Source organism: Babylonia areolata, chromosome 13, assembly GCF_041734735.1.
Source record: "Babylonia areolata isolate BAREFJ2019XMU chromosome 13, ASM4173473v1, whole genome shotgun sequence".
In the NCBI taxonomy this organism is placed as follows: domain Eukaryota; kingdom Metazoa; phylum Mollusca; class Gastropoda; order Neogastropoda; family Buccinidae; genus Babylonia; species Babylonia areolata.
This window is the reverse complement of record NC_134888.1, coordinates 36661517-36676066: the sequence shown is the minus strand read 5'-3', so window position 1 is coordinate 36676066 and position 14550 is coordinate 36661517.

Genomic DNA, 14550 nt, shown 5'->3' with positions numbered 1-14550 from the left:
CACAAGATATGTTTTTGCTAAACTTTGTCTTGAAAAACATTCAGTCTTATTCGAGACATCAGAGCGGTGGCCAGTCTATGGTAGTACGAAGGGAAATCCATCATTGTTTTAACCCGGTGTTCGGTTGTCTCTGTGTGTGTGTGTGTGTGTGTGTGTCTGTGTGTCCGTGGTAAACTTTAACATTGACATTTTCTCTGCAAATACTTTGTCAGTTGACACCAAATTTGGCATAGAAATAGGAAAAAATTCAGTTCTTTCCAGTCATCTTGTTTAAAACAATATTGCACCTCTGGGATGGGCACAAAAAAATAAAAGAAGAAGCCTAATTATATTCAAACTGCATTTACTGTTATATTCATATTTTTTGTATTCTCTAAACTTGGCACTTTGACCTCTTATTCTGACACAACAACAAGAGGAGTCATTATTATCATTTTTTGTTCAAACAGGAACTTCTTTTGCTAAGCATGGGATTTTTATTTATTTTGCAAACGTTTTGGTGCAGATAGTAAAAAAGGGAAATTACTCTGTAATTAATGCTAGGGGACTTAATTTGCTTTAAACTGATCTTTCTCATCTTAAACATGACATTTTAAAATTATACTCAATACATAAAAAGCTTGGATTTTTTTTTTTTTTTTTTTTTTTTTTTTTTTTTTTTTAAGTGTATCACAAGTGAGTCTTGAAGGCTTTGCCTCTCTTGTTTGTTGTGTAATTTCCGTTGTAAACCTCTTTTCCTTTGAGTATGAGATCCTGTCATCAGTTCTGTCTTGACATCTGCTCCATATTAAAGATTCTAGCAGTCCGCAGCATTCTGAAACTGACTGCTGAATAAGTATTTCATAAGTATTCTCTATTCTTTGTACACCCTGTTTTGCTGCTCTGTCGGCCATTTCATTTCCTTTAACACCAATATGAAAGGGTACCCAGCAAAATTCTGTGAATGTGTCTTTGGGGTGATAGAATGTGTCCTGAATAATGTATTTCAAAAATAAGATCTGGTCGAGCTTTTATATTAAATCATTCCAATGCATGTAACACTGATTTTCAGTCAACCAACAAAACTACTCTGAATATAGTAACCGGGAGATTAATCAGATATTCCAATTATAGATAATTCCATTATAGCAACGAGTTCAGCTGCAAATATAGATAGCTTACTTCCAACAGACAAAAAAACAAAACAAAAAAAAACAACAAAAAACGTGGCAGTTACATATACTTCCACACCCATACCAGTATGAGAGACACAGAAACCAGCTTTTGATATAAACTATTGTGATACGAATAAGGATGAAAATATTAACATTATGAAAATGTGTGTGTGTGAGTGTGTGTGTGTGTGTGTGTGTGTGTGTGTGTGTGTGTGTGTGAGTGTGAGTGAGAGAGAGAGAGAGTGTGTGTGTGTGAGAGAGAGAGAGAGAGTGAGTGAGTGAGTGAGTGTTTGTGTGTGTGTGTGTGTGTGTGTGTGTGTGTGTGTGTGTGTGTGTGAGTGAGAGAGAGAGAGAGTGTGTGTGTGTGAGAGAGAGAGAGAGAGTGAGTGAGTGAGTGAGTGTTTGTGTGTGTGTGTGTGTGTGTGTGTGTGTGTGTGTGTGTGTGTGTGTGTGTGTGTGTGTGTGTGTGTGTGTGTGTGTGTGTGTGTGTGTGTTGAAATATAATTGTTACCTGCACTTGTTTTCGTCCACTATCATGTTGTACGGGGGTTGGGGGAGGGGGGGTATATATATTAGATAATTGCATGAATGCACTGGAAGGCCTCCTATGTCTGTCTGTCTGTCTGTCTCTCTCTCTTCTCAGCCCACCCCCCCCCCCCCCCTCTCTCTCTCTCTCTTCTTTCGAAATATCTTCTCCTCTCTTCAATGTTAAAACCTACCTCCCGCATTTATTCCTTCTTTTCATGAATTATGTGTGTGGGCATACACTAACATGTCTCTCTCGTCCGAAGTCTTCCCACTTCTCTTTCTCTCTCTCTCCCCATTTCATTCTCATTCTCTCATTTACAATTACAAACGGTAAACATTCATGTGTGTTAATCATTCATAATATTCATTCTGTTTTGATGAAATGTTTTTGTTTTTTGTTTGTTCGTTTTTGGATTTTTTGTTTTTCGTGTATTTTGTTTTGTTTCCTTGTGTGTGTGTGTGTGTGTGTGTGTGTGTGTGTGTGTGTGTGTGTGTGTGTGTGTGTGTGTGTGTGTGTGTGTGTGTGTGTGTGTGTGTGTGTGTGTGTGTGTGTGTGTGTTGGGGGGGAGGGGTTCGGGGGGACGTTTTTCTGCATTCCCTCCAGGACTGGATGAAGAAAACCCGCATTGTTTTGGTTACTCCGTGAAATTAATTCATGCATTCATTCATTCATTTATTCATATATTCGCTCCTCTCTCTCTCTCTCTCTCTCTCTCTCTCTCTCTCTCTCTGTCTCTTTCTCTCTCTCTCTCTCTCTCTCTCCTTGTCAACACTCCCTTTCTATCTGCTCTTCCCCTTCTCCTTTATGTTGGTCACAAAATAGATAAATAAATAACATAATAATTCCTCTCTCCATCCGCGATATCATTTCCGGAGTTCTATAAATAGCATCATTTAACCGAAACAATAGAGGCATTGTATGGTGGGGAGGGAGGGGAGGGGAAAGCGACAGCCGGATGAGCCTCTGTCCGTGAACGGAAGTGGACAAAGATGAAAGAAAGTTCCTGACAGGTGTGACGCTTAAAAGAACACAGAAAGCTATGACTTATGATGAGGAGTGTGGGCGAAGGTCTCTGGGCCTTGATCCCCTCATCTATAGCTCATTAGCCAGGAAAGCTAAGCCATCTGGACGCCATATTATTTCTCGTATCCGGCCGTCAGTCTGTTGACAAGTCGTCTGCTAACTGGTGATAGTTTCTGAACTGTAACTATCTTCAATGAAATCGTGTTATGCTTGCCCCCACGACATGCAAAATTTTGTCTTGATTGAAATCTGCCAATGGTTTATCTACCAAAGTTATTTCAGGAAAACATTGCAGTGAAACGTGGCGCAAACTTGTAATGGAGAGACACACAGGAATGTCAGCTTAACTAACGCCGCGAGCAAGTGAAAGCTTGCCGTGAAGCCAGCTGAGCACTCGGCTACACATATGAAGTCACCGCTTCGCGCTATACTGACACGAGAAGCAAAATGGCTGATTGAACAGTTCCGCTGGCTTCAGTTAGCAAAGGGGCTCAAAGAAGGCATGCGCTATCCATGTTGTTCTTTGTTGTTGTTTGTTTGTTCGTTTTAGATCAGTGCCCTTGATCCGGAACGGTAAGCTGCATCGCAGGAGCCACAAATGGCTTTTTTGAGTGATGGCAGAGAGACGTGGTCTGTTCTTTTCGGGCAGGACACGGAGACATATTTCTTAAACGCGAGTACGTTTGCGTTGCTAGTGGCGAGACAGCCAGTGGTGAGGAGTTAAAGTATACCTACATGCGCAACGAAACGAACGCAAGGCGGGAAGTAAATGTTATCCCTTACCTCGCGGCAAAGTTGCTCTGAAGGCTACCTAGCCTTGACTCGCGAGAACCTAGCCACTCTTGCTGCGAGACAGAAAAAAAGAAACACCTTCCTGGCGTGTCTCGCGAGAACCTTGCCTAAGAAATGAGTAAGAAAGGCGCCTCAGCTCTCGACGGGCGCAACAGCCGAGTGGTTCAAGTGCTGGACTTTCAATCTGAGGGTCCGGGGTTCGAATCTCGGTAACGGCACCTCGTGGGTAAAGAGTGCAGAATTTTTCCGATCTTCCAGGTGAATATATACCTGCTAGTGCCTGAACCCCCTCATGTGTATACGCACGCCAGAAGATCAAATACGCACGTTAAAGATCATGTAATCCATGTCAGCGTTCAATGGGTTATGGAAACAAGAACATTCGCAGCATGCACACACCCCGAAAACGGAGTATGGCTGCCTACATGGCGCGGTAAATGAACAAAAACGGTCATAGGTATACATGTAAAATGTTGCAAGTCTGTATGAGTTTGTATGTGCACGTGAATGGCTCGGGAAACGAATGATGAGCGCCAATGGCAGCTATCAGTCAGCCCTACACAGATAAGCAGCCTGTCGTGCAAATGACTCCAAGGATAGCAGGTGCTATATAAGCATTCCTATCATCATCATCATCATCATCATCACTATCACTTCACTATGAACGGACTTCTATGCCATGCCGTCACGAACAGGCTTGAGGACGATTCTTTGGAGAAGAGGATACGGCGTATCCGGATTTTGAACCATATGTCGTAATGATGTATTTCTACAATGACACAGATATTTTCTTCTGTTTCTTTAGTGGTGACAGGGAAAGGATATATGTGATGGACACATATAGAAGAAGGAGGAGGAGGAGGAATAATGATCATCATCATCATCATCATCATCACCATTATCATCATCACACAATAAAAAGTCTAATGTATAGAATTCGTTTAAATGCCTTTCGTACAAAATTTTCTAAAAATATAAAATGTGTATGCGGTAAGCAAATAACTGTAAGTCATCTACTCATTCATTGTCCGAGCATAAGACCGTTAATTCCTAAAGATGTAGTTGATGACTTTTCTTCCAATATTTCATTAGCCACTGAAAAGATTTTGAATGATTATTCATTGCTTAGAATGTTTTCGGAAATTTTAAACTCCAGTCCAGTTGGTATCCTCCTTTGATGTGTTATAATTAATGTTGTTATTTATATTTACATTGTTATAGGTTAATACTTGTTGATATGCATATACATATTCTCCTTCCCATGACACCTCATTCAATACACACCACAATCTCTTTAGACCTTTTTCTTATAATATACTTTTCCTCTGTTACATAACATGAATTTTTTTTTTTTTTTTTTTTTTACACTAATATTCACATGCATTCCCTTTCCTTTATCCACTTCTTTACTCCTTTCCGTCTAAAAACACTTATAGTGAATAGACGTTAAACTGAAGATAAAACACACAGAGATGTAGCCAAGTGCTCAGCTGGCTACTAACTGTAGTTCAACTCACAGCACATGCCGTAAAGCGAACGACAGTTTCACTGCAGTGATGGTGTCCAACCACTGACATGAGGAGGTAACTCCTGTGGCGTAATGCTATATTCGAATTTATACTGTAAGATGTTAAGCTGGTCACTTTCAAGGTGCCACTCTCAAGCATACATGGAGCAAGTTGCACATATAGTCTGCTGCATAACATTCCACTGTAAGTACTCTGTTTAAATGTGTTGATTTGTAAATTGTATTTTCGACACGTGTTCATATGAAAATGTTGAGAGCATTTAAAGTCATTACACTTGTTTCAATTATTGCTATGACATGCAGTCACAGTTCTGCTCATGACTGATTTTATCACCATGTCGTCATATACTTGTAGCATTATTCCATTTCATTCTTTTCAACGTCACAGTCAGTGACGTCTCTGCCCACTGATGGTTTGTTCCAGAATGTCCTAGGGAATGATGTAGTCTTTCATTCTCCTCACACTGATGAAGGTAAGGCTTTACTTATCCCGCATTTAGCAGAAGAAATTAAAACGTAGAACACTGGCCTTTTAGCTGAATGGATGTGATGGTCAAGCCATGATAGTTCTTTCAATCATTGTATTGAGCACTTATTATTTTGTTTCTCAGTTTGCCAGTGTTTGATATCAAAGCCACTAATACTATTATCTTGTTCTATTATTCATGTGTTATTTTACATGCTGATATCAGTTGTACTGCTACAGTGTTTCACTGACTCTCAGTAACAGAGCTTCACAGTTACAGTGTGCTTTAAGCCCTTCATGTGGGTGTAGTATTTTGTTGTAGTGGTTACAAGATAGTGTTGGATTGATATCAGCTATTGGTCAAAACCATCTGATATGTGTCACAGTCTGTTAATTGTAATTTAGCTGTCATGCTCTCGCTTATACGGCTTACTCCAGTGTAGTGCTACTTGATTACTGATTCATTTGAGTCGCTTTGACAAAGTATAAGCTTTACATAATCTATACTGTCAGTGTACTTTCACTAAATCAGCTTAGCTTCAACCACTATTTAGATTTATTAGAAATGTCATTTAATGTTAGTGTTTGGTCTTCACACATATGCGTTATGTTTATGTTTATGTTGTTGCTAATTCCAAACCAAGTGATAGTCTTTCCATTGTAATATACATGTGCTTACTATCCACTTGTTGTACGTATGACATTGTCGTTTATGTCATTTTCAGGCACTGTCTTATCTTCATTCTCTTCTTCTTTCTTATCTTCTTTATTACAAGAATATTGTAAAAACAAAACAATAGAAAAACCCTTTTATGACTGGCCTGCTATATGCCCATGGCCTGAGCGCGGATCTTTTCTATCCTTTCAATTTTTCATATTCATATCCTTTAATACAGTAAATCAGTAATTCTTTTGTACCGTCCCCTTATATATATACCACTCGGCTCATAACACGGCTGAAGAACTGGGGAAAAAATGCAAGTGTAAATTAATGTGTGGACATGACAGGTACACGCTTAATATATCTCTCTCTCTCTCTCTCTCTCTCTCTCTCTCTCTATATATATATATATATATATATATATATATACATACCCATGTTAACACAGGAAACAGAACGATTGTCTGAAAACGAATGCCTTTTTGAAAGAAAACAAGAAACAAAAGCAACAAACAACAACAACGAATAAAAACAAAACAAAGCTGGCGACCAGAACTTCTCACAGCATCATTGTGTTGGGACAGGAAGTCACGTCATTGACACATGACGTATGTTTCCCATGGCTCCCTCACAGCCACAAACAATGCATGTTGTGATGTCATGGGTATGCTCCTCTCCCCCTTGGGTGAGTTGAAGAAACATAGAGCTTTTACAGAAAGGAACAAGTGGGGTTGGATTTTAATCTATTTTATACCTCTTTCAAATAAACAACCTTCAAAATTATGGCCGGGTAAGAGAGACGGAACTTTTAAAGAAAGGGACAACTGGCTTTTATATTTGTTTCAAACAAACAACCTTTAAGAATTACGGCCGGGTTTCATTAAGCAACCAAATAGGACTGTTACATCATTCCTCTTTCTTTAAGAACAATAACTGCTTGAAAAAAATGGGTGGGAGCTTGGGGGTCAGTGAAGACAGAACGACGTTGTGAAGTCAGCGGTCAAACAGATGACAAAACGTGAAGAGGTTGCTGGGAGGGGACGGGAGGGGGGACGGGGGGGGGGGGGGGGGGGGGGGGGGGTCAGTGAAGACAGAACGACGTTGTGAAGTCAGCGGTCAAACAGATGACAAAACGTGAAGATGTTGCTGGGAGGGGAAGGGGTTGGGGGTCATTAAAGACAGAACGACGTTGTGAAGTCAGCGGTCAAACAGATGACAAAACGTGAAGAGGTTGCTGGAAGGGGGGGCGGGGGGGGGGGGTTGGGGGTCAGTAAAGACAGAACGACGTTGTGAAGTCAGCAGTCAAACAGATGACAAAACGTGAAGATGTTGCTGGGAGGGGAAGTGGGGGGGGGGGGGGGGGGCAGTAAAGACAGAACGACGTTGTGAAGTCAGCGGTCAAACAGATGACAAAACGTGAAGATGTTGCTGGGAGGGGAAGTGGGGGGGTGGGGGTGGGGGGCAGTAAAGACAGAACGACGTGGAAGTCAGCAGTCAAACAGATGACAAAACGTGAAGATGTTGCTGGGAGGGGAGGGGGGGGGGGGGTTGGGGTCAGTAAAGACAGAACGACGTTGTGAAGTCAGCAGTCAAACAGATGACAAAACGTGAAGATGTTGCTGGGAGGGGAGGGGGGGGGGGGTTGGGGGTCAGTAAAGACAGAACGACGTTGTGAAGTCAGCGGTCAAACAGATGACAAAACGTGAAGATGTTGCTGGGAGGGGACGGGTGTGTGTGTGTGTGTGTGGGGGGGGGGGGGGTCAGTAAGGACAGAACGACGTTGTGAAGTCAGCGGTCAAACAGATGACAAAACGTGAAGATGTTGCTGGAAGGGGAAGGGGGTGGGGGGGCGTTGGGGTCAGTAAAGACAGAACGACGTTGTGAAGTCAGCAGTCAAACAGATGACAAAACGTGAAGATGTTGCTGGGAGGGGACGGGGGGGGGGCGGGGGGGGGGGGGGGGGGTCAGTAAGGACAGAACGACGTTGTGAAGTCAGTGGTCAAACAGATGACAAAACGTGAAGATGTTGCTGGGAGGGGACGGGTGTGTGTGTGTGTGGGGGGGGGGGGGGTCAGTAAGGACAGAACGACGTTGTGAAGTCAGCGGTCAAACAGATGACAAAACGTGAAGATGTTGCTAGGAGGGGACGGGTGTGTGTGTGTGTGGGGGGGGGGGGGGGGGTCAGTAAGGACAGAACGACGTTGTGAAGTCAGCGGTCAAACAGATGACAAAACGTGAAGAGGTTGCTGGGAGGGGAAGGGGGGGGGGGTGGGGGTCAGTAAAGACAGAACGACGTTGTGAAGTCAGCGGTCAAACAGATGACAAAACGTGAAGATGTTGCTGGGAGGGGAAGTGGGGGGGGGGGGGGGCAGTGAAGACAGAACGACGTTGTGAAGTCAGCGGTCAAACAGATGACAAAACGTGAAGATGTTGCTGGGAGGGGACGGGTGTGGGGGAGGGGGGGGGGGGGTCAGTAAGGACAGAACGACGTTGTGAAGTCAGCGGTCAAATAGATGACAAAACGTGAAGATGCTGCTGGGAGGGGACGGTGTGTGTGTGTGGGGGGGGGGGGGGGGGGGGTCAGTAAGGACAGAACGACGTTGTGAAGTCAGCGGTCAAACAGATGACAAAACGTGAAGATGTTGCTAGAAGGGGAAGGGGGTGAGGGGGCGTTGGGGTCAGTGAAGACAGAACGACGTTGTGAAGTCAGCGGTCAAACAGATGACAAAACGTGAAGATGTTGCTGGGAGGGGAAGTGGGGGGGGGGGGGGGGCAGTAAAGACAGAACGACGTTGTGAAGTCAGCGGTCAAACAGATGACAAAACGTGAAGATGTTGCTGGGAGGGGAAGGGGGGGGGGAGTTGGCAGGGGAGGGGAAATGAAGAGGTGGTGTTGATGGAGGGAGGATTGGACAGGAAGGAGTGGGACGGTTGTGTGTGTGTGTGGGTGTGTGTGTGTGTGTGTGTGTGTGTGTGTGTGTGTGTGTGTGTTCTTTTTTCTCGAAATGAAACAGCAACCTTGAAAGGTTGTGGGTATGAGGGAGGATGTGAGGGCTGGAATGGGGCGGTGTGTGTGTGTGTGTGTGTGTGTGTGTGCGCGCGCGCGCGTACGTGTGTTTGGTGTGTGTGTATATGTTTTATTCTGGTGCTGTTAATTGAAAGTTCAAGTGACAGTAGACCACACAGTTAGTTCTGTTGTGTCAAGTAAGAACAATGAATCATCTTCTCTGGGTCAGATAAAAATACATTTTGGGGGGCGAGGGAAAATGGGGGGATTGGAGGGGACGCGTGGGAGGTGGGGAGGGGGGGGGGTCGACTCAAATGACTTGAATATATTCTTTCTTTCTTCTGTGTCTGTTTAACTGTCCCAGGAAGCCGATCCCCAGACACAGTGGACATGAATTCACAACCCTGATATCCGTAATAGGCGATAGGACCGTTTTTTGTTGTTTTTTTTGCGTGTGGTTTGGGGTTGTTGTTGTTGTTTTTGTTTTTTGTTGTTGTTGTTTTCTTGTGTGTTTTTTTTGTTTTGTTTTGTTTTGTTTTGTTTTTTTGGGGGGTGGGGGGGTCAGGGGGGTGCGGGGGGTTCTTAAGGCTGTGGCATGAACTCGCCTCATACATCAAAGTGGAGGAGGACTCGAACCTCAGCTCATCAAGAAGCAGAGCAGGAAAGGCTACAGAACACGGGACAGTTGGGTTTTTGTTTGTTTCTTTGTTTGTTTTTCACGATGATGAATATGGATGACAATGTATGACGATGCTGTCATGGAGAATCATCGTAAGTTTGGCTCATATCTGACAAGGCGGCTTCACGTACTTCCTTTCATTATATTTATACCCTGTAGTGCCGGCGGCCGGGATCTGGGGTTAAATACACCAAGGGATTAATTTGAGAAACACTCTCACAGACACACCCTTGACGTGGATGGCATTCTGTTGTCCCAGTGCCCCCCCACCCCACCCCCCGCCCCCACCCCACCACCCGCCCGTCCCCCACCCCTCCCCATCCCTCTAAACCCTCCCTTCCTCCCCGTTTCAGACAGGCGCAAACAAACAGAGAAACACATACAGATAATATAGCACGAGCAGTCCAAGAAACAGAGAGAACACAGACAACACTCCCGTAGGTCAAATAAGTGAACACCACTCCACCACGACGCTCATCAACGAACTTACCTGTCACAACACGGCATCGCGTCATCAACGAACTTACCTGTCACAACACGGCATCGCGTCATCAACGAACTTACCTGTTACAACACGGCATCGCGTCAGCAGCGAGTCTCAGGGGGCGAGTTGTTAGGGAAACTGTGACACTGTCTCTGACACCTGCCATCCATTCTGGCAGCAACCGGGTAGTCCTGACGCGGCACGTACAATCCGTCACCATCTTGTGTCTGGGCGGGGCCAATCTGATGACCTGCTGCTGGCACACAGTGCTTGGGGATCGACACCACAGCCCCTGACGACGTCTTCCAACAAGGTCCACTGGGCCAACAGTGCCCACTGGACGTGGTACACACAGCTCTCCTTTCTCGATATCCTCAACAGCCTCAAGCACGCAGCTTTCCCAGTCTTCACAATGAGTTAAGTCTGACACTCCATTTTCTCCGCCAGTGAAACAGCGAGTAAGCTGAACATTCACCGTATACGGACGTTTTCAGGGATTACTTCAAAACAGCTGACGAGGAAGAATGTTTTCAATGTATTTTATCTGGGTCACACACACAAAATACAAATAATGATAAAACACAGATGTACTTCCTTGAAAATGTCCTGTATCGAACGACATGAATATCTGGTTAACCTGCTTTACTGATGCTCTCCTCAGCCACGCAACGATTCAGTTCCACTGTGTTCCACGGACAAAGCCACTGTCAGTCTTTCGGGAGGACATACAAGACGCGACCTTCCCCACTTCAAACAGCTGTGAACTGTGAAGTCATCAGTTCGCTCACCAATGAGTCAGACAGGGAAGGGGGCAGAACAGGAAGGATTCGGAAGACAGAGGGCGCTGCAGTGTGCTGTCAGTCACCGGTGCTCCGTTACACGACGAAGTCACGTGGTCCAGCTCCAGAGCAATGATGACTGTGCAGCACACGTCAGTGCATCTACAGAGCAAAGTCTTCTGACCATTTGGGCAGTACACGTCGACAGGACGCTGTTTGTTTTTCGACAAACATCAGTTGCCCAGTCCAGGATTTCTAATTTTGTTTTTGTTTTTTGTTTTTGTCTCGCCTTCTTCATCCTTCTTGACTGTTCATTCAGATGTCCGTTTTGTTCATTCAGATGTCCGTTTTGTTCATTCAGATGTCCGTTTTGCTTTCTTTAAAACAAACTGGCAAAAATACCGGCGGTTTACTTTGATTTCGACAGGTTTTTTTTGTTTTGTTTTGATTTAAGTGAATTCCAAAAGATGGTTAGTTGTTTATTTTGATTTCGATGAAACACTGTCAGTACCACTCGCTGATATAATCCATACACGTGCAGTCTCCTTCAAAGCAACCTCCTCTTTCTATTTTCTGAATGGGGCAGCGTGGAGTGTGCTACGTTCACTATCGGACAACCAGCTCACGTTCAGCACAAGACAGAATCGAGACTTGCGACTGGTCTATTTCCATTGTTGCAGACTTCACTGGTCTTCGCTGAGGATGTCACACTTCGTCCGCAACAGTACACCAGTTGTACACTCGTCACTTTCGAAACACCACCTTTGTCTTTTTATTTCTTTCATCTCCACATTTGCTGTATGCCATGAAGTGTTTCATTTTCTGGCCCACAACAGTGATTTAAATGAAAACGTCGTTAAGAATGTGGAGTTGACAGTATGTAGAAAATCTGTCAATATTGTTTGTTGGGTGTCTGACCCGATGTTTGGAGTCTGTTCGAGGCATGTCGTCTCGACAAGAGAAGCTAACAAGTGAAGCATCACTCTGAGAGTTCCGGTGTTGGAAACATTTCCTGAAGAGCTGCATAAGAGTTTACATTCGGCACACACATTCCACTGTATCAACTGCACTATCCTGTGATTTGTGTGTGTGTGTGTGTGTGTGTGTGTGTGAGTGTGTGTGTGTGTGTGTGTGTGTGTGTGTGTGTCCACAAGACAGTGCCCGTTTTCTCGTTACATCCCCCTTCGGTACATTTTACACTTATGAAGTCTGATATCTGTCTTTCTTCATTTGAATCTATCTATCAACATGATTAGCTGCTTGTCTGTCTGTCTGCATCTCCTGTTTTCACCGTCGTCTTTCTTCCTATTGTTTGTGTGTCTTGTGTTTGTTTTGTACAATCATCAGCAGTGAGATAGTTCGTTTTGTTAATAACAAGATGGTCAGAGAGGTGGTTTTTTTTCTCTTGTTAATAACAATGTCGTCAGTGAGTCATTTCTCTTGTTGATAACATTATCGTCAGTGAGTTATTTCTCTGTGCAAGAGGCATGTGTCTTGTCTTTACCGTTTCTTTTTCAATCCGGTTTTTTGCTGAACAAGGCCTGGATGAGATCATTAGCAAACTGTTTTCCGACCAGTTGTGTGACTGCTCCAGAATGGTCGAGTTTACTTCATGTACGAAGTGTAGCGGTTGTGGGTACAAGTAACCTGTTCTTGGCTCTAACGTTAACTCTCTCCATACGAACGGCGAAAGAGACGACGTTAACAGCGTTTCACCCCAATTACCACCATCAAAATATTGCAAGCGGAAGGCTCTTATACTGAAGAGGTGAATGTTGACAAAGAATACCACAATTCTGACGACGGAAGCTAAAGGTTGAATCATTGAGACACCCACTGGACATCCGAGGGGTCTGTGTAGAGAAGAGAGGACTGGCCGTACTGAGTTAACACAGCATGGTCATCCTTTTCTTTTCTTTTTTTAATTTGTTCTTTCCACTTTCTTTCTTTGTTTCGTCCTCTTCCTTTCTCTGTTTCTTTCTTTCTTTCTTTTTCCTTTCTTGGTCAGGGACAGGATCCACTTCAACTACAAATACAAACCTGTCTAAAAAAAAAAAGAAAAAAAGTGTTAAACGTAACGTGGATGGTTCAGCATCCAAAAAATGATTCTACCTTTGTCGCGTCCTGTTGTTTTTGTTTTTGTTTTGGTTCGTTGTTGTCGTTGTTATTTCTTACCCCACGTTTAGAATTTTTTTCAGCGGAAGGATCATCTCTGACGCAACCTGACAAGTTCTATTTTGGGAGGTGTTTTTTTTTTTTTTACCTTTCTGTTTTTTCTTGATTTCTTTTCGTTCCTTTTCTTTTCCTTTGTCAGTTTCTACCCCACACTGGGTTTCCAGGTGCGAAGGGAAGAGGTGAGAGAAGGTAGAAGCCAGTCACTGTTACCTGCCGCCGTGCTGTCCCGTTGTTAAGTCCTCTGAATTTCGACACAGGTAAACCAAGTCCCAGGACGTACTCTTTTCGTCACGCCGCGAGACTTTGTGACAGACAGTGAGAAGAGACTGTATTGGAGAGACGGGGCGGGGCAGGGAGAGTGGGAGAGGGGGGGGGGGAAGAGGGAGGAAAGAGCGGTGACAGGGAGGTTCCTTGATGCTAATCCGCCACCTGTCAGTTACAGACTGTGGGCACACTCGCGCGTTCTTCCTTCGGAAGGGTTTTGTCATAAGAGCCAAAAAAGAGCAACACTAAATATAACAACAAGGAAAGGATTTTCGGTGTTTCAGCTAAGATGTACCGGAACCTCACTTCCGGTGCTTTTGTGGTGGGTGGTGGTGGGGGAGGGCCTGTTGGGTGTGTGTGTGGGGGTGGGGGGGTGGGGGGGACTGAGAGAGGAAAGAGGGCAGGGGAGTGGGGCCAGAGGGGAAGAACGGGTTACATCTTTCTTTAAATAGCAGAATGGTGTGCTTTTCCCCCCCCAGAAAACCTACATGGGCTATAATTCTGATGTGCGCGCGCGTGGATTTTTTGTTTGTTTGTTTTGTTTTTGTTTTTGCAAAGCTGGTTGGATAATCACGTCTAAAACATCATCTCATCGTTTGAATAACCAAACAGTATTATTGTGTCTTTGACTTTTGAAATCTGTTGTACAATATCACTTTTTGCCTCTCTGTTTTACTGAATAACGTTCGGTCAAAATTGTGGGCAGTTCAGATTTTGTGACGCTTACCTCACTAGAGACTTGTTTCAAGTTATTTTCTAAAAAGATGTTTGTGGCCAGTGGACCCCGTTCCCTCCTGTACTTTCTCCAACACAGACATTCCGGTGACAGAGGACATTTACCACTGACCCCCACCATTATTGGCTGCCTGGGGATTTTTTTTCCCCCTCATGCTGCCGCACCTCCTGCATTCTCGTGTTTCAATGGCATTACTTTCAAGCAGATTATCCTGACTAGGTGTGCCAACTTTTTATGCTGTCGGTGAAATTGCCATGATAATTAAAGTGTTCTC